General features: G+C 57.8%; 1 protein-coding gene across 9 annotated transcripts in view; it reads right to left on the bottom strand.

Moving 5' to 3' along the window:
- Positions 1-25222, bottom strand: part of KDM6B (lysine demethylase 6B) — a 100014-nt gene that overhangs the window by 64313 nt on the left and 10479 nt on the right. For 6 of the 9 annotated variants that reach the window (XM_053260423.1, XM_053260412.1, XM_053260424.1 and 3 more), the window contains exon 2: positions 1152-1293. The exons of 1 other annotated variant lie outside the window; for it this stretch is intronic. The gene's annotated coding sequence lies outside the window, so the exon portion shown is untranslated. Of the gene's footprint in view, positions 1-1151; positions 1294-8945; positions 10149-10365; positions 10757-25222 lie in introns of those variants that run through there. 2 more of the 9 variants (XM_053260413.1, XM_053260414.1) reach the window with 2 other exon arrangements.

Genomic DNA, 25222 nt, shown 5'->3' with positions numbered 1-25222 from the left:
CCAAGCAGTTTTCCGAGCTGAGCGGCACATCATGCGCTGGGAGAACGCACTCCTTCCCAAGCTCCTCTTCCAGCACCGACAGACAGAACAAAAATGGGACACACACCGGCATGCTCTCAAAGCTCATGTGGGGCTTTGTGAGTTGAGAAGTGAGGGGCAGGAAGAAACGGGGGGGGGGCTGTGGGTCTGGTTTGAGAGGCTCTGCTGCCACGCGAAAGGGCAGCGTGGGGTTAACCGTGCACTCCAGCAAGGAGCCTTTTAAGGTCAGAGTGGCGGTGGTGTTTGGGGGAGGCGCATGGGCTGGGCCGGGGTGAGTCACTCTCGCCCGGCCTCCTCCTCCTCCTGGCTACGTAGAGGGACCTCCCTCTGCCGCTGCTGCGTCCCTCCCCCACACCATGCCCAGCTGCTCGGATGGCAGTGTGCCAGGGGAGGCAGGGAGAGCCGGAGTCCAAGCTCAGCTCCAACCCAGCAGCATGTGGGGCGGCCGGAGAGGGGGAGGAAATAAGGAAGGGAACAATGGGAGGCTGAAAGCGCACACCTGCTTTTGTGTGTGTGTGTGTGTTCTTTTACTACAAAGAAGTGCAAAGGTCTCTGTGCATGAATGCACACACGGTGGAGCTTTTGCATCCACATGCGCTCCGCGCCACCCTCACAAGACAACACAGATTTCCTGCTAAATCCCCCCTTCCAACCAAGGGGGATGATTCCTCCACCACCACCTTTAAAAGACAGAGCTCCTCATTTGATACATGCTAGTTGTCTATATAACCAGAGTTTTCAACCCTGGTCCCCCGGACGCTGCTGGACTACGTCTCCCATCACCCCCCCCCACCACAACAGCATTTGTGCCCTGCAGCAGGGGATGATGGGAATTGTAATCCAAAAACTGGGTGAGGGGGCAACGTTGGGGACTCCCACTCTATAACATCATGGCCTGAAAGGAGACTGGAAGGGATGCCCTGAACCGCAAGCCCTGTCCCCGACGTGCGCGTGGCACACCTCCAGATCGTCCCTGCTCTCCGAGAGGCTTCATGGCTCCCGGCCCCAGTCCAAACCCCCAGCACTCTGGGAAACGAAAGCTAGACCATTGGACAACGTCATTCATGGGGGACAGAAGATGCCAAGGAGGTCCGAGACCATCAGCCACTCACCGAAACAGGGGGAGTCCCGTCGCTGCTTTCTCATGGGCTGACTCCCCCCCCACACGGGGCCCACGCAGCGAGTCGGCCCACGGGGCTCGGCTGGCGGGGGGGGACAGCGGCTATGCTTCGGCCATGGTGCGGGAACCCAATCCTGTGGGAAAGAAGGAGGCAGGTGTGAGAGAGGGGTGGGCAGGCTGGGTGAAAAGAGCAGAACCCCCTCCCTCCCCACCGCAACTGTCGGGGAGGGACCAAATCTTGGAGGAAGAAACCAGGTACTCGGGTAGCCCTCACAGCGCAGGCGCACGCGCACACACACGCACACCCTTGAAGAAAGAGATCGGCCAGTGTTCACACACACACACACACACCCCAATGCAGTCTGACACACTTGAGGAGACATGCTCCACCCCAGAGACAGCCGCGTTTGGGTGAGGTGCGAAACTGCCTCCACCCCAGAAGGCAACCCCCTGCTTAACAAGGATCCCCCCCACTGCCCCACGACGGCGGCAGCAGGATGCCACGGCAGGCAGAAGGCACTCCAGGCAAACCCGTTATCCAGCCTTGCGCAAGTGTTCAGGGCGGGGGAGCACCTGGGAAACCCCCGAGAGGATACCTGGGGAGCCGGTGCCAGGAAGGGCAAGCCAGGCTGCCTGGGAAGAGGAGGCGGCCCCGCTCCTGCTCAGCCAGGCGCCAACGCCGGCTGCCACCCGCGCATCCTGACCCGGGAGGCCCAGACTGACAGGCCACAATGGTCTCTTGTGTTATCAGCTCCCTGGAAGTCACAGCTACGGCTTATCTCAGTGCAGCTGCCGCCGCCGCCGCCCTCCTCCGTTCCCGCCTGCCGAGTGAGGGCTGGATCGGGCCCGAGTGGCTCCCAATGCAGGGGAGCCCCCCCAACTCCTCCCCTCAGTCACCCCCACACCCGCTGCTGGGCGCAAACTCTGTGCCAGAGCCTTAGCGGGGAGAAGGCGGCCCGGATCCTCCTGCTGAAAGACTGCCCCAACCCGTCTCCTGTGATCCCCCTCCCTCCGGGGCTGGGCCGACACACCCAAACCAAAAGTGCCACAGCCCTGGTGAGGCTGCCCTGCCCAGGACAGCTCAGTCCATGCAGATGCCTCGGAGCTGCCTCTTGCAGAAAGAGAAAGCCAGAGGGGAGGCAAAGGGGCCCTGAGGACCGAGGAGGCGGTGGCAGGGCACCCCGGGGGCTCAGGTGCCACCGGCCTGCTGCACAGCCTTGGGCAAGTCACACATTCTCTCTCTCTCTCTCTCTCCCCCCTTATCAGCCGGTGGCTGCTCTCCCTCCTCTCACTCAGCTCCCAACCGGGCACAGAGCATGCGAGATTGGACAAGTGACACGAGGAGGCTCTCCGCCTGACGCAGCAGTCCTAGCGAGAGGGCGTTGCAGAGACGCCCCCCCCCCCCGGAGGATGGCCTATCTGGGTGGACAGAGGAGAAGATAAAGGCCCCACTGTCTGCAGACAATGCACAGAGGAAGGACCACTCCAGCCAGGACAAGGGGGCCCTTCAGAGCCGCCCACGAGGGTTGGGAGATCCCTTCCGTGGCTGGAGGACCAAGTGGCCGGAGAGACAGTGCTGGGACTCTGTGGTATCCCCGGCGGGGGTGCCAGTGGGGAGTCAGGCCCCCTTTCCAGGGCTGTCCGCATGGACCACCCTTCAGGGGCATTGCAGAACCCAAGCTCAGCATCTCTGTCCAGGGTCAGCCCAGGACGTACGATCAGCAGAATGCCACTGACCACACACAGAGTGCATTTCTCCCCAGGAGCAGATCGGAGGCCATCCTCTGCCTGTTCTAACCTCTGGGGCCCACTCCTGAGCCAGAGGGAGGCCAGAAAGAGCCCCCGCCCCCCACAAGCTTTGCATGTGTCCTCACAATTGCCTCATAGGGACTAGCCGCCCCCTAAGTGGAAGTTCAGCCACCACTTCCGGACTCACACGCAGGTGCCGTACATGCAGGAGCACGCCCCTTGGGTTCCAGAAGTTCAGCCAACTCACAACTACTTAGTGGCCTCCTGTTCTGCATTTGCCATCCCGAAAGGGAGGTAGAATCTTCAGCTCAACTCTATGCAAAGGGTGCAAATAAGGGTGACCCTCAGTTAAAGCCTTTGGCCATCGTGGCTGTGGGTGATGGGAATTGTAGTCCAACAACACCTGGGGACCCAGGCTTGAGAACCCTTGAGTTAAGAGGGGAGGTAACGGGTTGCATTCCTATGAACGAAATGAGAGCTCTTACCTTCCCACCCCCCAAAAATATCCATTATTGCAGGGGTGTTCTAGACCCCAGCCCTAATACCCAACACACGTAGTTTGTCTAATCCAAGTAGTAGTGACCCCAACTCTCTGGGTCAAGTCAGAGAGACTTTGTTTGGCTCCCATATGGAGAACCCAGGTTCCCAATCCCATACTCCATCCACATTACTCCACGGTTCCTCCTGCAACATTGGAGGAAAGGACCCAGGTGTGCTATCTCCCAAACATGGTACCTGTCTTTCATGGAACATCGTTCCTTCCAAAAGAGCCCAGGAGTTGATAGATAGATAGATAGATAGATAGATAGATAGATAGATAGATAGACAGATAGACAGATAGGACCCATTGGTGATATTCCCATATGCGTTTCTGCTTCAAACAGAGAATTTGGTTTTCTATCAGTCTTTGACCTATATCAGGCAGGAGCGATATAGGAAGATGCTGAAAGGCATCATCTCATACTGCGGGGGAGGAGGCAACGGTCAACCCCTCCTGTATTCTACCAAGAAAACCACATGGTTCTGTGGTCGCCAGGAGTCAACACTGACAGCACAATCATTTGCAGGGGAGGGGGAGATTTGAATCATTTGGAGAGGAGAGCTGGTCTGGTGGTAGCAAGCATGACTTGTCCCCATAGTTAAGCAGGGTCTGCCCTGGTTGCACATGAATGGGAGACTAGAAGTGTGAGCACTGTAAGATATTACCCCTCACGGGATGGAGCCGCTCTGGGAAGAGCATCTAGGCCCCAAGTTCCCTCCCTGGCAGCATCTCCAAGATAGGGCTGAGAGAGATTCCTGCCTGCAACCTTGGAGAAACTGCTGCCAGTCTGTGAATACTGAACTAGATAGACCAAGGGTCTGACTCAGTATATGGCAGCTTCCTAGGTTCCTGGGGGGGGGGGGGGGGGCAGCATGAAGTACAACGTATTTAAACACAGTTTAAATGTATTAGTATGCAGCAACCGCAAACGGAGGATGAAATTTGTAGCTGGGGGCTTTTGGGAATGTACCTGTGGGGCAGGTGGAGAGAAGGAAATCTGATCAAAGCAAGGTGGGGACCTGGCTGTCCTCTGCTAGCACAGAGAGCAGTTTGCACCGTATGCATTCTGCTGTGCTCCGGCTGATGTCCCTCCATGATGATGCAAGAGCAGGCAATTCGCTGCATTTTATGATGTAACGGTTTCCTAGGGTGGCGCAGGCAGCTGCACCCAACGCAGGGGGACTTTGCTGGTATTTCTGACCCACAGTGAGCCCCCCTGGGATAGGGAGGACTCTAGCACCACAGAACTAATGAGGTTTAAAAATACACAATCCCTCTTTCATCAGGCCAACTTAGTTTGTTGGAGTATGAAAGTTTTTAAATTTCACAGAGCTCTTCATCGAGCAGGGGGCCTGTGTCACTCAAAAGCATGCATACTCCTACATCAACCTCAGGTGGCCCAACAGAGGGTCACCTTGCCTACTTTGCATCTCCTATCCTTTGGGACCGAAAGGCAGGACAAAGCGGAACAGGACACGGGGAACAGCCTCACTGACCCTACACTTGCATTCCTGCACAGAGAGCTGGTTTTGCTTGTCCCTTTACATTTTTCCAAGCAAGGGACCATCTCCAGGGTCACTGTCCCTCTTTGCACTCCGGAACAGGGACCACATCAGCCGATAAGGTGTCCACAACCACCTCATCCCATCAGCCTGAATCCACAGCTGCCCCTCTGTGCCAGGCCTGGGAAACCCCCCACATTCTCCCATCAATGCCCTCCAACCCACAACTACATCTCTACAGGTCCTGAGGTTCTTCCCACAGCTGGGCAGAATTCTGTGGTGGGACCAGAGCTTGAGACCTAATCCCCCACTTTCTAGTCCCTAAGCATCCCTGGGGTTCTGCCCCAGTCTCTTTGAGTGTGAGCGCACACATGTGCACACACGCATGCAGTGACATAAATGCATAAGAGAAGGAAAACATCATAAGCCAGACTTCTGCTAACATAAACTGAATTTTCAGATTTGCAAAAGACTTTTTGCCAACATATACTGAAGCAAATATTCAGTACTGTTAGCAAATATACTTCTGCTAACATGCACTGAATTCACACATTCACACAAAGCTATTAGCACTTAACGTTTTGTTAGGTGCATTGTTTAGAAGTTGGATATTCAGATGTCAACCTCCTCCTCCTTCTTTTTGGCTAGGCAGCACATGGAAAATGCTCCCCAGTGGAATGCTGGGATGCTACCCATGAGCCTCCATAGTCAAGCTCCTCTTGCAAATGACCGCTCACCTGCACAACAGTAGCCAGGATCCTGGCAGGTCGTGACGCTGGGAGAATGGCAAGCAATGCCTGGGAGCCGGGCACCCGGGGGTGGGGGGCCGGAATGGTGCCACAAGCAGCACATTCCTCTCTAGGAAAAAAGGATGGGGCGCATGTGCCACCAAGTACGTGCAGAGATAAACACACGTGTGTGTGACGTGCCCCGACGGGACGGATGCACGGGCAAACCTTGCCCATGACGCTTCCGTGCCTTCTTCCCCCACCAAGGTGCTTTCCAAACAAAGAATGTGTAACTGTGTGCAACGGCACCCATTTTCTCCCCAGATGCGCACACATGCAAGGCACAACTCTATGGATCAAGAAAAGGGGATGGGAGGGTTCCTAAACAGCCATGGAAGGAGCACAGGTAACTTCCTCCCAGGAAGGAGGAGGAAAAACGGAGTGGGGGGGGATAGGAAGTGGGGAGGGGGTGTATGTGCCGCTTTGCTGCTAGCCAATGGAGGCCCTTCCTCCCCCCCCCCCCGGAAGCAGCAGCCAGACACAGACCCCACCCCCCACACATCCGAGGCACGTGAGCAGTCCGCCCATCACCCACCACACAACTTTGTGCCCCACCTGAGAGGAAGGAGATAAGGCAGACAGGGCACAGCACCCCCCCCCACCCCATAAGGGGAGGTGGCATATCCGTTCAGGGGGTGGGGTGCGGGGATCCAAGGGCATTTGGAGGTCTCCTCTCTGGGGCTCACTGAAGTTAGAGGGCTTTCTTTGTCCTCCCCCCTTTTTTTAAAAGAGATGCTTAAAGGTCTTTGTTCTATGAAAAGTTTGGGGAACTCAGAGATTTTTGGGGGGTGGGGGGGACATGACCTGTGAGGCTGGGGGAGTTTGCTCCACCAGGCAGGGTGTGTGTGTGTGTGACCCAAAGCACAATTCACACACTTTAAAGGTCTGTTTCTGAGCCGTGTCCTCCCCGCACCCCACCCCTGTTCAAACACTGTTCAAACACAGCAAAACCAGAACGCTGACCCTGTCTTAGGTCAGCCTGGGCAGTGGGTGGGGCGCCTGTGGCAGGGGGGAGGAGACATTTGGGGTGTGTCAGGAAATCAAGAGGAGAGGGGCAGTCCAGACCCTGAAGATAGCGGACCCTCTCTGGGGGCGGGGACGGGGGTCGACCCCCAGAAGAGCTGGGGCCAAGCCCTGCCTCTGCACACGTGCCACTGTGGGTCAGGCCCCACCGCTAAAACTCTGTGGGACACAGGCGCACCATTTTTTATATGCCCTGCTTATCTCTCTTCCCAGGATTGCAACCCTGTGGGCGGGGGTGTGGGGTGGGTTGGGGAACAGACCAGGAAATGGGAAGACAGGATGCTCTTTTGGCTGAAGCCCCCCACCCCAAGAGCCCACTCCCAAGGAGTCCCGTCCCCTCCTCTCGTAGCCTTGCCCCCCACAACACACACACACACCCCTCAGCGCCCCAAACCACCCACAACCTCCTCCCTGCAGTCCGTCTACCCCCTTGCTAGGACTGGGCACAGAAGAACCCAGGTATCCTGGCTCCCAGCATGCCCTGCTGCTGCTCTGACCCAACCCACTAGGAAGCCATGTGACCTGGATTTCAGGAGGAAAGAGAACGCCAGCGACAGCAGGCTGGTGTGTGTGTGTGTGTGTCTCCATTCATCCCCAACGGCCCCACATGACCCCGGCCAGCCCCAGGGGTGCCCAGATCCCAGAAACCATCATTTGCAAACACACACACACACACACACACACACACACACACACACACACACCTCTCTTGCGCCCCAGAAAAGCATCATCGGAGGGCACCTGTCAGCAATCCTTGCCCATTGCCAGCCGGCTCCTGCCCCTATGCCAAAGGCGCACAAGACGGATCAGGGCCAGATGCACCAAGAAGCCTCCCTGCCTGGGCAATGCAGTCAGCCCCCAGAGCAACCCCCTTCTCTCCACCCACCCCCGCCCGCCCCAGACAGCAGCCTAGAGAAAGACAAGACCACCACTGCCCCCCAAACTCGACCCTGGAGGAGGGGGCAGGGGAGGGACACAGAAAGCACCCTCCGCAGCGGGCCAGGCCACCCTTTGGACTCACCTGCACTTCCCTCCTCCTCCTCCTCCTCCTCCACACACTCCCTCCCTCCCTCCCTCCCACCCACCTGCCTGACTCGTTTGTCAGCCAGTTGCTGCCAGCCTTCCCGGCCCTGCTCACCTGGGCACTCTTAAAGGGCCAGGCACAGGCAGGCACTGGAAACTGCCCGAGAGCAGGGGGAGGCTGCCCAAGGCCTCCTTTCGCAATCTGGAACCCCCACCACCCCGCTGCTAGAACAAGAGGTACAGAGGGGGCTAAGCCATACACTCACAGACACCCCCCCACTCTGCCCTCCAAGTTGTCTTTGTCCCCAAACAGATGACACTCCCCGCCCTGTCGACGGTCTGCTTGCTGCAACTGTTCAACAGTGGCCACCCCCAAAGCACTCTGCATGCCCCCAGAGGCAACCTCAAATTCTGCAACTGCTTTGCACACTCCAGAGCTAAATCCCAACACCAAGAACAGGCTCTGGAGCGAAGCCTGGGTTCCCATTGCCCCCTGAGCCAACTAAACCTTAATTAACTGCTTCATTAAAATCCCCAGTTCACCTTTAGGTCTCTGCCGCTCTGCCTCCCCTAAAAAGCCCTGGAGCTTCTAGGGACTCTCTTTCCAAGCAATCTCAGCTTCCACCTTTTAAGCAAGCCCCTCCTCCCACACACACACCTGAAGAGGCAGGGGGTCCTTTCCGCAAATCTCACCTGCCTCCTCCTCTGACAGCTCGGTCGACACTGTGAACGGAGTCCTGGACCCACAGCTGCTGGCCTCGGCCCCTCACCTGCCTTCCCTCTCACCCCAACCCCACTTGGAGAGAAACCCATCTGATCTCCTGGCCCCCCTCTCCTCCCCCCACAGGCTATCAAACCCACATTCCTTCTTTGCAGAGACACCCCATTCCACCTCTGCACCACCCTCAAACACCCATAAAAATATTAAATATCAGCCCCAATAACTGCCCCCCAATACTGACTCTATTCCCACTGCCATGACAGATTCCAAACATGCTTCTCTCCGCCACCCCCCAACACAGACGCCCCGCTGCTCATAGCCACACAGGCCCTCCCCACCCCAAAACATCACAGAACACACACACACACACACACACACACACCAGTTTGTGCTCCACAACACCCCCCCCCCAGCATCCCTCAAACCTTGTCCCACACACCGGAAATCCGCCCGTCCTCGAGGTCTTCCAAACACTGCCGAAAAGGGCAGCGCGTGTAATTCTCTGGGGTCAGATCCTGCTCGGCGGGCGGGGGGGGGGGAGCAGGACTGAGCGCAGCCAACACTGTGCTGGAGTTTGTGCAAAGTTATGCCGGAACGCAGGCCGCGCGGTGCCAGCACTCCTGTCCCCAATTCCACCAACTGCAGCAGGCACAGATTTGGCAGCCTCGACTCCAGTGAAATCCGCCTCCTCGCTGGCTGAAGCGGACCGATGCGGCCAGCTGACCCCAAGGGGCTCCGGAGCGGTTCAGCCCGGGGAGCTCCCACTTGGCCAAGGGCAGAATCTGGCTCTCCGGCCCCCCACAGCGACTTGGTCCAACCCTGCCGTGGCTGGAGGCACAGATTACCATCGAGGGACTCCCGGAGAGCTTTTCTCCATAGACACCACCGGCAAGAGAAGAGGAGGAACTCCCGGATCCTGGTTCCTGACCTCCAGCAGAGTTGGCTCCCGCTGGAGCTGGTGCAGGACAACTCCGCCGACTCCCGCGGAGTCACTGTCAGGTGCCGTCAGAATCGGGGCCCCGCTGCAGCTCGGGTCCCAGCTGGCCCGCCGGGGCAATGGGAACCGGAGACGGCGGCACTGCACTTCGGCACCAGCCTTCGGGATGGAGACCTCCAGGGTTTTGTCTGGGCCACTTGCGGGGGCTTCTTCGCCCACCTGCCCCGCCGCGATTGATGCCGGCTGCAAGGAGAAGGTCCGGCCCACTCAGGCCAGCCCTCCCGGCGCCTGAGCTCCAGCCGGATGGGGTCCCTCCCGGCCGTCGCCCGGAGAGGTTTGGGCCGCCCGGCTCCGAAGTTTGTCCTGATTTGCCCCGCAGCGCTTGGAGGCCGACCCAACTCCAGCTGACTTGACACCAAGCCGCAGAGGCTGGCGGGGAGGAGAAGGTGGCGTCCCCGGCTGGGGCCAGCTGGCCGGCGGGCTGCTGCTGCTGCTGCAAAGGTCCCTCCTCGGGGTGGCATCCGAGGTGAGCCGCGGCGAGAGGCAGGCGGGCGGGCGGGCGAGAGCGAGCAGCCCGCGAGGCCTGTGCCAGACTGGCTTCCCCCACCCGCGTCCCTTCTTCTTCTCCTCCTCCTCCTCCTCCGAGCAGATAACAAAGCCAGGCACGGCAGCCAGAGAGCCCCTTCCACACACACACACTCGCGCGCGCGCACACACACACACAGACACCCGGGGCCCCTCCGGCGACACACGCGCTGCTGCCCCCCCCAGCACCCCCCCCCAGGCACGCCAAGCCCAAACTGCCAGGAGACGGAGGAGGGAGGAGGAGGGAGGAGGAGGAAAGGGGGCCCAGACAGACAGCAACCGGGGAGGGAGGGAGGGAGGGAGGCGAGGAGGGGGCCCCGAGGGGAGCCGATGTTACCTGCAGAAAGGGGACTGCTAAGCTGGCGGGGAGGGCCCCGCTCCGTCCTCGGGAGCTGCCCTCGCCTGGCCAGGAGACCGAGAGAGGGAGAGCGCGCCGGGTGGCTCGGCCAAGCCGCCCCACCACGGGGAAGGAGGAAATTAATCCAGGAGGGCAAGCGGCGAAAAATATGGCCAATCCTGCTGCTGGGGGAGAGGAGGACTTTGGTGCCAACTAGGAGCAATCCACAGGGCTCCTCCGCGGCGGCGGCGCTTGGGAGCTCTCCACTAACTCGCTCGCTCGCTCGCAGCGGCGGCGGCACAGCAGCGCACTCGGTGGCTGGCTGGCTGGCTGGCTGGCTTGCCTGCCTCGGCTCGGCTCGCTCCCCCCCACCCCAGTCTCTACTCAAACAAAGAAATGAGGGTTGTGTTCCGTACCCAGCCCCCTCCCAGCCCCCCTTCCCCGAGCCCAGACAGACCTCCTCCTCCTCCTCCTCCTCCGCCCCCTCCCCTCGCCCTCCCTTTCCGGCAAAAGCAGCCTCACTTCCATGTTCCCCGCTCACTTCCATGCGCTCGTGCGCCCGAGAGCCCGCCGCCGCTGCGGCTGGAGAGGCAGGCGCCGCGGCTGGCTGGCCCGCCCGCCTGCGGGAAGGGGGCGCCGAGAAGGCCCGGCTGCTGCGGCTGGCGCGGAGACGCCCAGAGGGCCCGGCTCTCTGGAACGAGCCCAGCTCCCGGGCAGAGGCTGGACAGGTGTGCAGCGGGTGGCGGCGGCGGCGGCGAGGTGGGCAGGGGGACCCCGGCGGGGGAGAGGGAGGCGGCGTGTGGGGACGAGGAGCGGCAGGGAGGAGGCTTGGGCTGCCGGGGGGACGCGGCGGGACAGCAGCCCTGCTGCGGGGGCCAGAGGCGAGCAGGGCTGCTGCTGCTGCTGCTGCAGCCTGCGCCAGCACCACCGTGGCTGTGGCGGACGTCGCCCCAGAGCCAGAAAGAGGAGCTGCTGCTGCTGCTGCGCAATGGGCCGGCCGGCGGGCCGGCTGCAGAAGGCGAGCGCTGGGAACGAGGCGCAGCCCTGGCCTCCCGCTGCTCTTCCCTGGGAGCCGCCCGAGGGACTCCCCCGCGCTCCCTCCCCGTCCTCCCCCCGCTTCGATGGCCCCGCGAGCAGCTCTTCGCAAGGTCCAGGCGCGGCCTCCCGGCATCTCTTCTCTTCGCCCCGGTGGGTCCGGCTGGGCCGCCACTTGGGAAGGAGCCCCTTCCCGTGCTAGCCTCTCCCTCAAACTTGGCTTTTTAAGAGAAAAGAACCTCTGTCGCTGAGAGCAGCCTAGGAAGCTGCCTTGTACTGAGTCCGGTCACTGGCCGATCCAGCTCAGGATTATCCACTCTGACTCGCAGCGGCCCTCCAGGGTTTCAGGCACGAGTCTCTCCCAGCCCTACCTGGAGATGCTGCCAGGGATTGAGCGTGGAACTTTCTACATGCAAACAGATGCTCTCCCAGTGAACTGCAGCCCCATCCCCTAAGGAGAACCTCTTACAGCGCTTGTCTGTAGTCGCCCATCAAAACACAAGCCAAGGGAAACTCTGCTTAGCAGATGAAAACATGCATGCTCACTACATCAGGACCAGCTCTCCACCCCTTTTATCTACACCCTTTCCAAACTGTCAGCGGCCGCAAGGGCCACCCCAAAAGAGGAGGGGGATCCCCTAATTTCGGGGGTGGGAGAGCCTCAAAATGTGGCAGCTTGCATGACTGTCAATGCCCAAGCAAAGGAATAAAAAATTTTAGTGTCGGAAGGGACCCTCAGGGCAGGAGCTGGCTAAAGCAGAGGTAGCCAACCCAAGGCTCTTCAGCTCTTGCTGGACCACTACTAGAGGAGCCTCGAACTGGCTACCCCTGGGGCCACAGCATCCCTGACAGAGGACTGCGTCCAGCGCGAAGGAGAGCCTCCCACGCTCTTATCATCAGGAAATCCCTACCACTGCCTAGCCTGCCTCTGCATTGCAAGAATTCCAAGCCCTGGGTTCTGGTCCTGCCCTGGGTGGGTGGGTGGGGGGCACAGAGAACAAGTCCACCCCTCCTCCAATGCAACAGCCTTCCAGATATTTCAAGATGGCTCTCATATCTGCCCCAGGGGTCTTCTCTTCCCCAGGCTGACATCCCCCACTCCGTTCCTCACAGACCCCCACCAAATTGGTTGCTCTCTCCTCTGAACCCCTTCCAGGGCCCACAGCTGGACAGAGGATTCCAAGCAGGGTCTGACCAGGGCCAGATGGAGTCATGGGGACATAAGAACAGCTCTGCTGGGTGGACCAGGCCCAAGGAAGCCTCTCCTCCTGTTTCCCACCATGGCCCACCAGATGCCTCTGGGGAACCCCCTCTCTTGCCTCCGTTCCCCTGCAACTGGGATTCAGAGGCATCCTGCCTCTGAGGCTGGAGGTGGCCTATAGCCCCCAGACTAGTAGCCACGGATTGACCTGTTCTCCATGACTCTGTCTGAGCCCCTCTTAAAGCCATCACCACATCTCGTGGCAGATAATTCCATAGATTGTGAGTCGCCTGGAGAACAATTTGTTATGGGGAAGCTAACAAATAAAGATTATTATTACTGTGTTATTAATTATGCTCTGTGTGAAGACGTACTCCCTTTTGTTGGTTCTAAATTTCCCATTCTTCAGTTTCATGGGATGACCTCAACTTCTAGTGTTGTGAGAGAGGGAGGAAACTTCCCCTCTGTCCACTCTCTCTACTCCATGCGTAATTGTATACACCTCCACCATGTCTCCCCGTAGTCACCTCTCTTCCAAACTAGAGAGCCCCAGATGTCTCTGTGCACAGGCGGGAAGCTCGAAGGGAAGTCCATGCCAATCAAGGTACCCCATTCTGGGGCTCAGTCTGCAAAGCATCTCTGGTCCTGGTTCAGAAGCCAGGGACTGAGTGACAGAGCCCAGTGGCAAGGCAGTTCCCCCGGGTCACACACCGCCTCCTCACCAGAAATGTGAGCGGGCCCCCAAGCAACCTCAAACTCCTGCCCCGACACCAAAGTGTCGCCCACACAGAAGCTGCCTATTTTTGGGCTCTGTAGGTGCGGCCCTCTGTTGCCACCTGTCTGTTTCCCATCATGCCTGTAAGACGACTGGCGCTGCCACCCAAACCCCCGGTTCGTGTGTGCATGCAGGCGCATCGGGCACTTCCAGTTTGACACTGACCGGGGCTGGAAGGAGGTAAGCAGCAGCGCCGGCGGGGAAAACAGCACCCTCCCGGACTCTTAAAGGTAACCCCACCACCACCGCCGAACCGTCTTGAACGCCAGACCTCTGAACCGGTTCATGCACATCGCTATTAGATTTATATACCACTCCGCTGACCAAAGTCCTCTGGGTAGTTTGCAAACAGAACAAAACATCAAAACCAAAATCTAAAGCAATAAAAGGAAAAAAATAAGCAACTCTAAAACATCACAAAAGCCAATAAGCCAATACAAAGCCAGCAGAAATCAGGATAAGCCGCAACTACAGATTAAAAGTTTACTGGAAGAGGAAGACTATAGCCATTGCCACATTGCAGGGGCAGGAGGGGCCTCCAAAGATGACCTCAAAGAATGGACAGGAGCATTCTGTATTTACCTGAATCTAAGACTGGGTTTTTCCCAACAAGTTCTTTGATGTTGGAAACTAGGAGCAGGGAGGGGTCATCTTAAATTCAGAGAGCTGCTCCTTTTGGGTAACTAAAACCTATATTTAATCTCTGTTTTTAAAGGAGGTTGTCTTAAATTCGGGGTCATCTTGTATTCGGGTAAATACAGTATCGGAGAAAGAGGACTGTTTTGGCAGAACCTCCCCCAGAAGCAGCTGCATCTGAAGCCCGTGCAAGAGGACCCTGCAGAATCTCCCTCACCACCAGCCCCTAAAAGTGAGCCCAGCCACGTCCCCATCGCAAGTGCTCTGCTCTCCCTGTTCCTCCTCTATCTCCAACAGATAGGCACAAATCCAGAGAACCCATCTGTGACCCACGGAGGAGGGTCCTCTATGCTGGGACCCAGCAAGGCTGCGTGGGCGAAGCGGGGCCCACTCAATCTCCCCAAGTATACTCCACCAAGCATCCTGCAAGGCAGTTCATCACACTCGGGACATAGACGGGAGGGAGACCCTGATAAACTGCGAGGCCTGGATTCAAGTTCTGCCTGCAACACAGACGCTGTGTACCTCCCCGCCCCATGCTGCCACCAGCCACATCCTCGTGGTCTCAACCCTAAAACACACACAGTGTTTTTGCCATTGGTGCAACCCTTTATTACACCCCTGGTATAACACCAATACAGATCAGGAAGCAATTTGAAAAGTAAAAGTGCCGTGTAGGTTATTATCAGCAATAGTGCAGGTGAGAGAGAGAGAGAGAGAGAGAGAGAGAGAGTGCACACAGGAGACGAAGGGAAGAGAAAGTACACCCCGTTCCCTATCAGGGCGTTGTGCATACCCAGAGCAGCAAAGTGTACAGTTCCAGCTGAATCCCCCTTATCAGCAAATGCAAGCCCAGTGAGCGTGTTAGCCTGCTCCTTCCCCCACCTTTTAGGGAGGGCCTAAAAGGACACTTCTCCACCCACCCCAGCAAGGATCACACATTTCTGCCCCACCCCGGCACCAACCCAGAGAAGGTGGGGCGCGTATCTGAGAGCTGGGAGTCAGGACTCCTGGGTTTGAGCCCAGAAGTTTGGGCAGGGGAGCAGGGCCTAGTGGGTAAGAGCAAGCGCTGGTGGGGGCTGCTGGGTTTCTCAGGGAACAGGGCTGGCCTTGGTGAGAGAGAATGTGGGTTGTGTGCGCGCACACATGTGCGAGAGACAGGCCTGCCTCCCCCAAGTGAAGCCGGATGGAGATTCCCCCCCCCCACACACCCCCCCGCCCACAGCAAGTCAGGTCCCGGTGGGGGGACTCGGGGGAATATTTATAGCTTCAGCCTGAATGGAGAGCCCAGGCGGGGGCTCCTGCGTTACCCAGCAACCACGGCAGGGCACGTGCGGAGGCAGCGTAATCTCCAGCAACCTTTGACCCTGACCTCTGACCACGGGAGGATTGTGGGGGAAAGAAAGCATCCCGATCTCCCCCCACTCCCTGGGGAGGTCCGCTCAGCCTCCACCCCGCCAGACACACACCCCTCCTGAAGTTTTTGCAGACCGCTCAGCCCTGCCCAGCTTCTAAGCACCCCGTGCAAAACCAGCATTTGAATGGAGAGTCGCTCTGCTCCAGAAGTGGCTGCATTTTGGCTTTTCCCCTGTGTAGCTCGGCTGCCCTGCCGTTTGCCCCATCTGGACAGCAAAAGAACGGGACAAAAGAAAGCTCGGTCATTCCCGCCCCGACGCAGACTTCCGCAACCACTCTTTCAATACAACACATTTGCAAAAGGCATGGCAGTCCTAATCCGCTTTCAGGATGAATCCTGGTGCAGAGAGAGGATGGGCAAGGATCAAGGAGGGGTATTTTACTTTTCCAAATCCACCCCCCCCCCGCACCTGGATGCAGATTTTGCAACCTGCAGAGGTCTGCCTGGTGGGATTGCTTGGTTGGCCCTTTTTAACACCTGCAGAGGTGTAGAAAGCCCACCCAGCGGAGCACAGAGAAGCTGACCCACATACCCACACTTGCTGCTTCCAACCAGTGTGCCCCCCCCCCTCTGCTTGGCAGCGCAACCCACAAAGCCTCCCCACCCCCCCCCGCCTGTACTTTTTGCCGATTTGAGCGCGCCGAGAGAGTTCAACCCAGGACAAGTTAGCAGGCAGACATTATATAAGCCCTTTGCAAAGGCAAGGCAAGGTGGGGAGAGGAAGACGGAGAGATGAGGTGGGTGGCAGCAGGCAGGGCTCTGGCAGCCCGTCCAGGGTGACTCACGGCCCACCACAGCCTCCAGCCCACTCCCTCCTCCACAGAACCCAGGCGTCCTGGCCCCGAACCCTTCCGAAGCCCTGCAAGGGAGTCCGGAATCTCAGCCTTCCTGCAAAATAACCCACAGCCCTGGATGTCCAGCTGTGCTAAACATGCAGCATTTACATCCTGATTTGGGCTATGTGTGTGTGTGCGCTGCGCGCGTGGGCCGTGAGGCAGGAATCCTGGGTTCTCTCCCAGACATGAAGAGATCATGTCTAGCAAAGCCGATAGGAAGGAAGGAATCTCTCCTCCCCTTCACCATGCAGGCAACCCATGCAACTCTCACGTGAGCAGCCAGCTCCACCTCCAAATGACACAGCGGCATGGCGGCCCGCCGACACTCTCCTCCTCCTCCCCCCCCCAACACCCCCACCCCCACCCCCTGGCTGCCATGGGTGATCCGTCTGGGCAGCCAATGGCCTCCAGAGGCCAACCCAGAGGGCCAATGGAAAAGCTCCCAGGAGCAGTGAGCGAGGATCCACGAGTCCGGGTTTTCCAGGCTGCCCGCTGCACAATCCGCTTCTCTCCCCACACTGAAGTGTTTGAAACTCCCTGGAAGTTGGCGTGGGGGATGCTGGCCAGGGGTTGACAGCTTATGGGGCAGGGGAAGAAACGCGGCAGGGATGGGGTTCTCTGGGCAGCGGCCGCTAGGATGGCCGTGAGGTTTTTCTCTCCGACGCAGCCCTCCCAGTCTGTAAAACGGGCATAAGAGGAGGAAATAAAATACCGAGCCAAAAGGCACACCCCAGCTTTTGGAACTGGCCAGGTCATAGAGCAAGAGAAGTGAAAAAAGAAACACACACTCACGGTTATCATGGGGCGCTGGGAGTCGTAACTACATCCCACCAGTCAGTGCTTCTTTGGGGGGAGGCTCTGGAGCACCCCACTCTGGGGGGGACGGGGACCAGAAAGCAAGTTTTGTTAGTCCTACTCGCCAGGCTTTCTTTGCTTCTAGAACAGTGTATTATGGAGGTTGATGTGACTCCCAGAATCCTTTGCTCTAGCTTGGTTCAGCAGGACAAGGCTGATACCAGCCTCTTTCCTAGCTTCTCACCAATAACCACAAATCCTATCTTGTTCCTTCCAGACCCTTCAATCCTTCCTGAGTCCTAGGTTTTTTTTAAACTTATAAGCAGAATAGTAATAATGATGATGATGATGATGATGATATAAGAAAAGATGGCGGCATTTGGAAAAGAAGTGGGGAGAAACAGGACTTTGACTCTAGAAGGCACCATTTCTGGTCTTTCCCATGGAGGGTGGTAGATCTGGAGGGTTCAGGCCCAAATTCAGCTGTAAGGTCACAGATAGAGCCATGGGTCTCAGTTCTCTCCATCTATGAAGTGGGCATATTGGTGGTGTACTGCAGAGGGCAGTTACATAGAAACATAGGAAGCTGCCTTATGCCCGAGTCTGACCCTTGGTCCATTTAGCTCAGTATTGTCTACACTGACTGGCAGCAGCTCTCCAAGGTTGCAGGCAGGAGTCTCTCCCAGCCCTACTTGGAGATGCTGCCAGGGAGGGAACCTGGGGCCTTCTGCAGCCAAAGCAGATGCTCTACCACTGAGAACGGCCTCATCCAACTTGGCTGCCTTAAAACCAAAACAAAACACACCCAATTAATTATAGCTTTTTTCAGCGGACCCAGACCTTCTGTTGAGAACTCTATCTCAGCTCTAGAATATCAAACTGCATGTTTCAGAGGGTGCCCCTGAGCACGTGCAGACTGCGTTTCTGCCACACTGCGCAATTGCCAGCAGCTGGGATCAGGTGCCGGGGCCTTCCAGCTCACAGGGCGTGAGCCTCCGAAAGCCACAAAGGGACCTGTGGAAGACAGCCTGCCTCTCATCAGGATCCCTCAAAGACATCGGAAGAGCCTCTCTGCTATTGGGGGGTGGGCTTGTGGTGGGGGGATGAATGGCAAGGCGGGACATCTGCACCAAAACCTTGACTGTTGGGGCAGATAGGAAAAGAACGGAGAGCTCAGAAAAGCAGCGAAAGCTGCATCCTGTCCTGCTCCGGCAAAAGATACAACCCACCCCCCTCCCGTGACATATCAGCGGCCCCCACGCACGCCGTCTTGAGCTTCAAAAACACCAGAAAACCACAGAGAGACGCGCAGAAAGGCATCAAGAGCAGTTGGAGGAGAACCAAGTCAGGCTACGCAGCCCTGCTGCTCAGAGACTACCTTCCCACAGTGAAATAGGCAAAGCAAAAGCAGACTCTCATCCACGAATGGACCACTCAGAACAACAAAAAGAGGAAAAAAGATGCGGCCGAGAAAGTTTTTCTCTCTCTTTGCCTGCACAACAGCCCCTTTAAGTGCCCCCATTTAAAGGGGAGACAAGAGGGATGAGTTCATCCAAGGTCACATCACAAGTCCAGGGCGAGGGATGAGACTCGAACTTCGATCCTTTGCCATTTCTCCATCCAACAGGTTAAAGCAAGGGTTCTCAACCTTGGGTCTCCAGATGAGCTTGGACTACAAAGCCCATCACCCCTTGCCACCATAGCAGGGGGCTGATGGGTTTTGCAGTCCAGCCTCATCTGGAGACCCAAGACTGAGAACCCCTTAAAGAATGTCAGAAGGAAACCGCTGGATGGCCTCTCACTCTGGGGAACCCAATGAGATGGGCCTCCCCCCACCCCCAGAGGAGGTTGAAAACCAGGTGCAGGCGACCGCAAGTGAGACGTTTGGTAACCGAGGAGGCTGGCAGCCCCCGGCCCAAAGAGGACTGAGGTGGCAAGGTGGGAGGGAGCGGGTTCCTTGATGCGGAGACAGCAGATGGGCCCCCTGAAATGGGAGACCGAACCTCCCCACCCCTTTCCCCTGGGAGAGGGGCAGCAGCAAGAGATGGTGGGAACCACCTGCAGGTGGGGAGGGGCAGGAAAGATGAACCATGCTATTTGCGCACACACACACACACACCACACAAATCATCTCCAACTCTACCCACTTTCTGCTCATTGATGGCTGGCTTGCTCTGTACTTGAGCACATTCATTAATGGTTGCAAACGCCAGCACAAGGGGGGGGGGGCGGCAGGATGACACACAAGGTGGGGGGGGCTCAAAGCGGGGGGGGGGCATTCCAGATCTGCAGGCTCCTCAAGGCAGAATATGTCTCCCTGCAAGCAGAAATTTGGCACGGCAGGGAGAAAGGCAGTTTCTCCGCTGGTTTTCGCTAGACGGAGAGTTGTGTTTGGTTTTTGATACGCGGATCATTCAAAGACCCTACTTGTAATCTGAAAGTGATACCAGGTTTATTCAAATGCAAGAGGACCCTGAATTTAAGACGGGCCCCTTAAGAATAGATGTTAAGTACAGGTTATGTCCTTATTTACGAAAAAGGAAGAGGGACCCCCCCCCAATTTCTAACATGGGGGAAAACCTAGTCTTGGATTCAGGTGAACCCAGTCCATTCTGCTGCACGTGTCAATCAGGCCCTCATTATTCGGGTTTTAATTAATCTGGAATGGTCTTGCGGGTGCAGTTCCCTTGAGTGGGGCAGGGCTTTTGAGTTCCCTGTAAGGTGTGTGGAAGGAAGACACCATCCAGCGGCAGCCCCTCCTGGGCAGAAAGCGTGCAGCCATGGCCATTTGTGCTCTGGTAACCTCCCGGCTAGACTACTGCAATGTGCTGCATTGTGGGGCTGCCTTTGAAGACTGGCCACCCACCCACCCAGTCACTGCGGGAGACATAGGCACTGATCTGGTGGTAGCAAGCATGGATTGTCCCCTATGCTAAGCAGGCTACACCCTGGTTTGCATTTGAATGGGAGACTACGTGTGTGAGCACTGCAAGATCTTCCCCTCAGGGGACTGAGCTGTTCTGGGAAGAGCAGAAGTTTTCAAGTTTTCTCTCTGGCAGCATCTCCAAGAGAGGGCTGAGAGAGACTCCTGCCTGCAACCTTGGAGAAGCCGCTGCCAGTCTGTGAAGAAAATACTGAGCTAGATAGACTAATGGGCTGACTCAGTATATGGCAGCTTCCTATGTTCCTATGCCCTATACCGAGTCAGACGCTTGGTCCATCTGGCTCAGTATTGTCTACACTGACTGGCAGCAGGCTCTCCAAGGTTGCAGGCAGGCATCTCTCCCAGCCTTACCTGGAGATGCTGCCAGGGATGGAACCTGGGACCTTCTGCATGCAAAGCAGATGCTCTACGCCTCCATCCCCTAAGGGGAATACCTCACAGCACTCACGTGCTGTCTCCCATCCAATTGCAAACCAAGGCAGACCCTGCTTAGCCAAGGGGACGGTTCCTCCTCGCTACTACACCACCAGCTCTTATCCCAAAAGCGAGGCCCTCTTCAGGCTGTGCCCAGAGCCAAGAGGGGTAAGGCGGGGGGGGGGCCTCGGGAGAGGGCCCCCGTCCTGCGGCATGCTCCAAGGGAGGCTTGCTGGGCCCGGCTCAGATGCCCCTTCGGGGGCCACGCAGAGGCCTTGTGGGGATCCTTCGCTCTGTGTAAAAAACCCGATTCCCGAAAACCTTCTAAGTGGCTTCATCTGCCTCCCTACTCCCCCCACCACCACCACCACCGGCCCCCCTTTCGCCTGATGTCCCCGCCCCCGGCTCGGTTTCCTAGGATGGCCGGGTGAGACTTTCCTCCCGCAAAGGGGCTTGTGTTGAGGGCGGGCGGCAGAGGTCTGCCTTGCAATGCGCCAGTGCGCAGGGGGTGCTGCCAGGCCCAAGACGGGTCCAGAGGCACACCGGGGGGGTGGGGGCTGCAGCCTCTCCAGGCCCTGGCAGGCCCCACCGGGCCCTTCCGGCCCTCCTGGCCAGCAGGCACAAGCAGGCTCCCTGCGGAGGAGGCCGGGGGTCCCCCTGCCGGGTGCCCTTCTGGGAGCCGTGTGTGTGGTGTGTGTGTGGTGTGGTGTGTGCGTGCAGGCGTGTCCCAGGGGTGGGGGAGCGTGTCCGGGCGCGCCCTGTGGATGTGTGGGCCGGCACGTGCGTCTCCTAGCAGCTGTTCCTAAGCTCCCCTCCCATTGCCTGAGCAACCAGGCAGTGCCGAGCCCCGATTGGCCGCCGCGCCGGTGATGTCAGCATCCCTGAAAAGTTAATAGGGCGTCTGGGGCCGAGGGCAAGCATTCCTGCCACTGTTCCCATAGCAACAAGGCAAGCACCCCAGCTGAGCCGCCCTGGGTCCCGTCCTCCCCCCCCCCCGCCCGCCCGCGCGCGCATGCACGCACGAGTCCTCCCCTCTCCTCTGCTCCCAGCAGCTGCTGCTGCCGCGAAGGCTCCAGTGCATTGCAAGGAAGGCGGACAGCAGGAGGAGGCCTGGGCGGGTCTGGAGGCTTCCTTTCCCAAATTATAGGTGCCGGAGGACAAGTCAAGCCTGGAAGCCTCAAGGAGAGGGGTGCGAGTGAACTCTGCACATGCTCAGGGGCTGCCGGCTCTTCCCACGCGCCAAGGCTAGCACTTACAGGGTTATACGGCCAAACCTTGGGTCAGATGAAGCCACAGGGTCTACCGTGCTCCCGCCACCTCCAAAATACAGAAGACGATGCATCATCTCCCTGTCCCTGAAAGGAACTGAAGGAGAGGATCAAACCACCCCCTCACGCACGCAAACACCTTCAGCAGCAGCTGAGACACCTTGGAAAGAACAAATTCAAGGTGCCAGTTCCTTGCAACACTCTAGCGGCACTTCTACCCTCCCAATCTGTTGCAACGCAGTGAGATGGGCAAACCTGGAGCAGGCTCTCGCTATGCATGGAGGCTGTGGCTCAAGGTGCCAGGTAGAGAAAAGTGTGAAAACCACACGTGCTGAGGAAGGAGAGCCCACTAAATTACATTTGGCAGCATCCAGGATCCCAGCTTTCATCTGCACCACTGTTGATTCCAGGTTCCTTCTTTGTGACTCTGTCTTGCCCCTGAGTAACTGATTCTGCGCAGCAAGGAGATCCCAAAGAGCCCCGTTTTGACTTACTTCACCTGCACACAGGCACGCACACAAGCTTCCCATGGCAATGCTCAATACAAGGATGCCTTTCTTTCTACAATACAACCCTATGGAACTCATTGCCACAAGCAGCTGTTGTGATAGCTGCAGGCATGGGAGAGGAGAGCTGGTCTTGTGGTAGCCAGCAGGACTTGTCCCCTTAGCTAAGCAGGGTCTGCCCTGATTGCAGATGAAAGAGAGACAAGAAGTGTGAGCACTTTAAGATATTTTCCTTAGGGGATGGGGCCGCACTGGGAAGAGCAGAAGGTTCCAAGTTCCCACCCTGGCAGCATCTCCAAGATAGGGCTGAGAGAGATTCCTGCCTGCAACCTTGGAGAAGCTGCTGCCAGTCTGTGAAGACAATACTGAGCTGGATAGACCAAGGGTCTGACTCAGTATATGGCAGCTTCCTAGGTTCCGATGGATGTCTTTTTAAAAAGACTCGGCAGGTTAACGGGGGGGGGGGGGGGCGCTTTCCTGCACTAGGTGGAAAGTTTGCCAGTTTGCCAAGGCGAGCCCTTCAGCTGAAGGTTTGTCCTGCCACCACTCTGAAGCCCAACAGGAGATGGCTATCACTACACCTGCACAACGTTTATGAGCATCCTCCTGGGGCATTTGGCAGGCTGCCATCAGACCGCGGAGCCCACACCTGGATCTTTAACACAGAGCCATAGAATCAGGGGCTATTAAGAGCCCAAAGGGACCCTTGAGGTCTTCTAGCCCACCCCCCGCCCAGTGCAGGAATCTGCTGCTGCAGCCCAGGTGGATTCGCTGTCCAGCCTCTGTCCAAATACCTCTAAGGGAGAGGCCGCACTGCACAACACCGACTGTTCCACTGTCAGGCAGCTCTCACAGTTCGGAAATCCCTCCGAACATCTGGCCTAAACCTCCTTCCTTGTAATATTTCAATCCACCGGTGAGGCTCCTGCTCTGCTCCCCTGGGAGCCACGGCGACAGCCCTTCAGGCACTTAAGGACACCTCCCCTATCTTCCCTTCGTCTTGGCAGCCTAGGGAGCTGCCTCCTACTGAGTCAGACCCTTGGGCCATCTGGCTCAGGACTGCCTACCCCGGCTGGCAGCAGCTCTCCACGTTTCAGGCAGGAGCCTTTCCCAGCTCACTCTCTTCTCCAGGCTCGAGATGCTCCCCTCCTCCAACCATGCCTCATTCCCAGAGCCCTCCCTCTGTATAACGTGGCTGTTCCTGCTTATTCAAGACTTCCCTGATGGGGGGCAACCCTGGGGAGATCTCTGCCTCCTCTTGCCACAAGCGGCTGGCCGGCCCATCCTCTTTGCTCAGCTGCTCATTACCAAAGAAAAGAAAACCCCCAGGAAAAGGTGGTTTCCTGGCAGCCAGCCCTATTCCTTTGTCCAACGCAACCGAACCTGCGGAACTCCTTACTACAAGGCAGGTTTGCCCCCACGACTCTCAGCCACTGATCCCCAGATGCTAAAATGTTACAGGTGCAATCAGGTGCATCGCTGCCTCCTGCCAGACAGAGGTCCCGGGCTCTGCACCAGCCCCGTTGTGATCCCACAACATCACACAGCACCCACAATTCTCACCGATGATTTTGTGCAGCAAAGAGGCAGAGCTGGGAAGGGAGGGGGTGTGTGGGGCGGCTGAGAGGCTGGGGCGGCTGAGAGGCTGGTTCGGCCTGAGCGGGAGAGACCAGTGAGCGAATCGGACAGACGGAGGCAAAGGGCGGGTGAAGGGAGACCACCTGGGCGCAGTTTCCAGGTGAGAGCAAAGGTGCCACGGGGTTAATTATTACCCCATTGCCTGCCCAGGGCAGGGCGGGGGGGGGGATAACCGAAGCAGAGGAAATAGCCACCTACCTAACCACCAAACTAAACGGAAGGAGCCCAGCCCACCGTGCGCCCACCAATGCTGTCCTGACTGTTTAATGAGCCCCCCCTCGAACCCACAGGGGCCCCCACCACCAACAACCATGCAAGGGACAAAGGCCCTGGGGTTTAATCCCAGGAAGGACTCCACCCCACAACCCGGCAGGAGTTCTGACAGCAGGCTGGCACCCCGTGGAGATGGGGCTGTAGCTCAGGGGGCAGAGCATCTCCTGTGCATGCAGAAGGTCCCGGGTTCAGATCCTGACAGCATCTCCACAGAGGGCTGGGCAAGATGCCGCTCTGAAACTTTGGAGAGCCGCTGCCGGTCTGTGCAGACAATACTAGGCTAGATGAGCCAACAGTCTGGCTCGATAGGAGGCCGCTCTTTCTGCTCCTCTGTGCATGTGCAGAGTGCCTTTTGTTTAGCATTGCTGGGTAACCAAAACCAACCCCCCAGGCTCCAAATACTCAGGATTAGAGAAGAGAGTGGTTTTGCAGCCCCCCCCCCCGCTGGCCTTGTGTTTAATCACAGAACAGGACTGACGTCTAACTGTGTCATCATAAAACGAACAAGGGAGAAGAATGAGGCTCGCTCCTTTCCCAACCGCCCACCCTCCTTTCCCCAGGCGGGGAGGGGGGCTTCCTGTTTTGTGCATTGCATCTGTGAAACCCACAGCTCCCTGCACCCACATCAAATAGTGGGGAGGGGTGCAATGGGGACCTCCCACACACACGCTCTCTCTCTCACACACACACAGAGTTGATTTCTTGGCTTGAAATTCTGGAGAAAGAGTCAACATTCTGTTTTGCAGCAGTTCCCCCCTCCCGGCAAATAAAACCTGAACCTTGAGAGGGGCCACAGCTGAGTGGGAGTGCAGCGGCTTTGCATGCTAGAGGTCCCAGGTTCAATGGAGAGGAGAGCCGGTCTGGTGGTGGCCAGCAGGACTTGTCCCCTTAGCTAAGCAGGGTCCTCCCTGGTTGCAGATGAAGGGGAGACTAGAAGTGTGAGCACTGCAAGATCTTCCCCTCAGGGGACGGAGCCGCTCTGGGAAGAGCAGAAGGTTCCAAGCTCCCTCCCTGGCAGCATCTCCAAGAAAGGGCTGAGAGAGATTCCTTCGTGAGAGAGATTCCTTCCTTGGAGAAGCCGCTGTCAGTCTGTGAAGACAATACTGAGCTAGATGGACC

Source organism: Hemicordylus capensis, chromosome 6 (genome assembly GCF_027244095.1).
Source record: "Hemicordylus capensis ecotype Gifberg chromosome 6, rHemCap1.1.pri, whole genome shotgun sequence".
In the NCBI taxonomy this organism is placed as follows: domain Eukaryota; kingdom Metazoa; phylum Chordata; class Lepidosauria; order Squamata; family Cordylidae; genus Hemicordylus; species Hemicordylus capensis.
The sequence above is the reverse complement of the archived record's forward strand: the minus strand, read 5'-3'. Positions and strand labels throughout refer to the sequence as shown.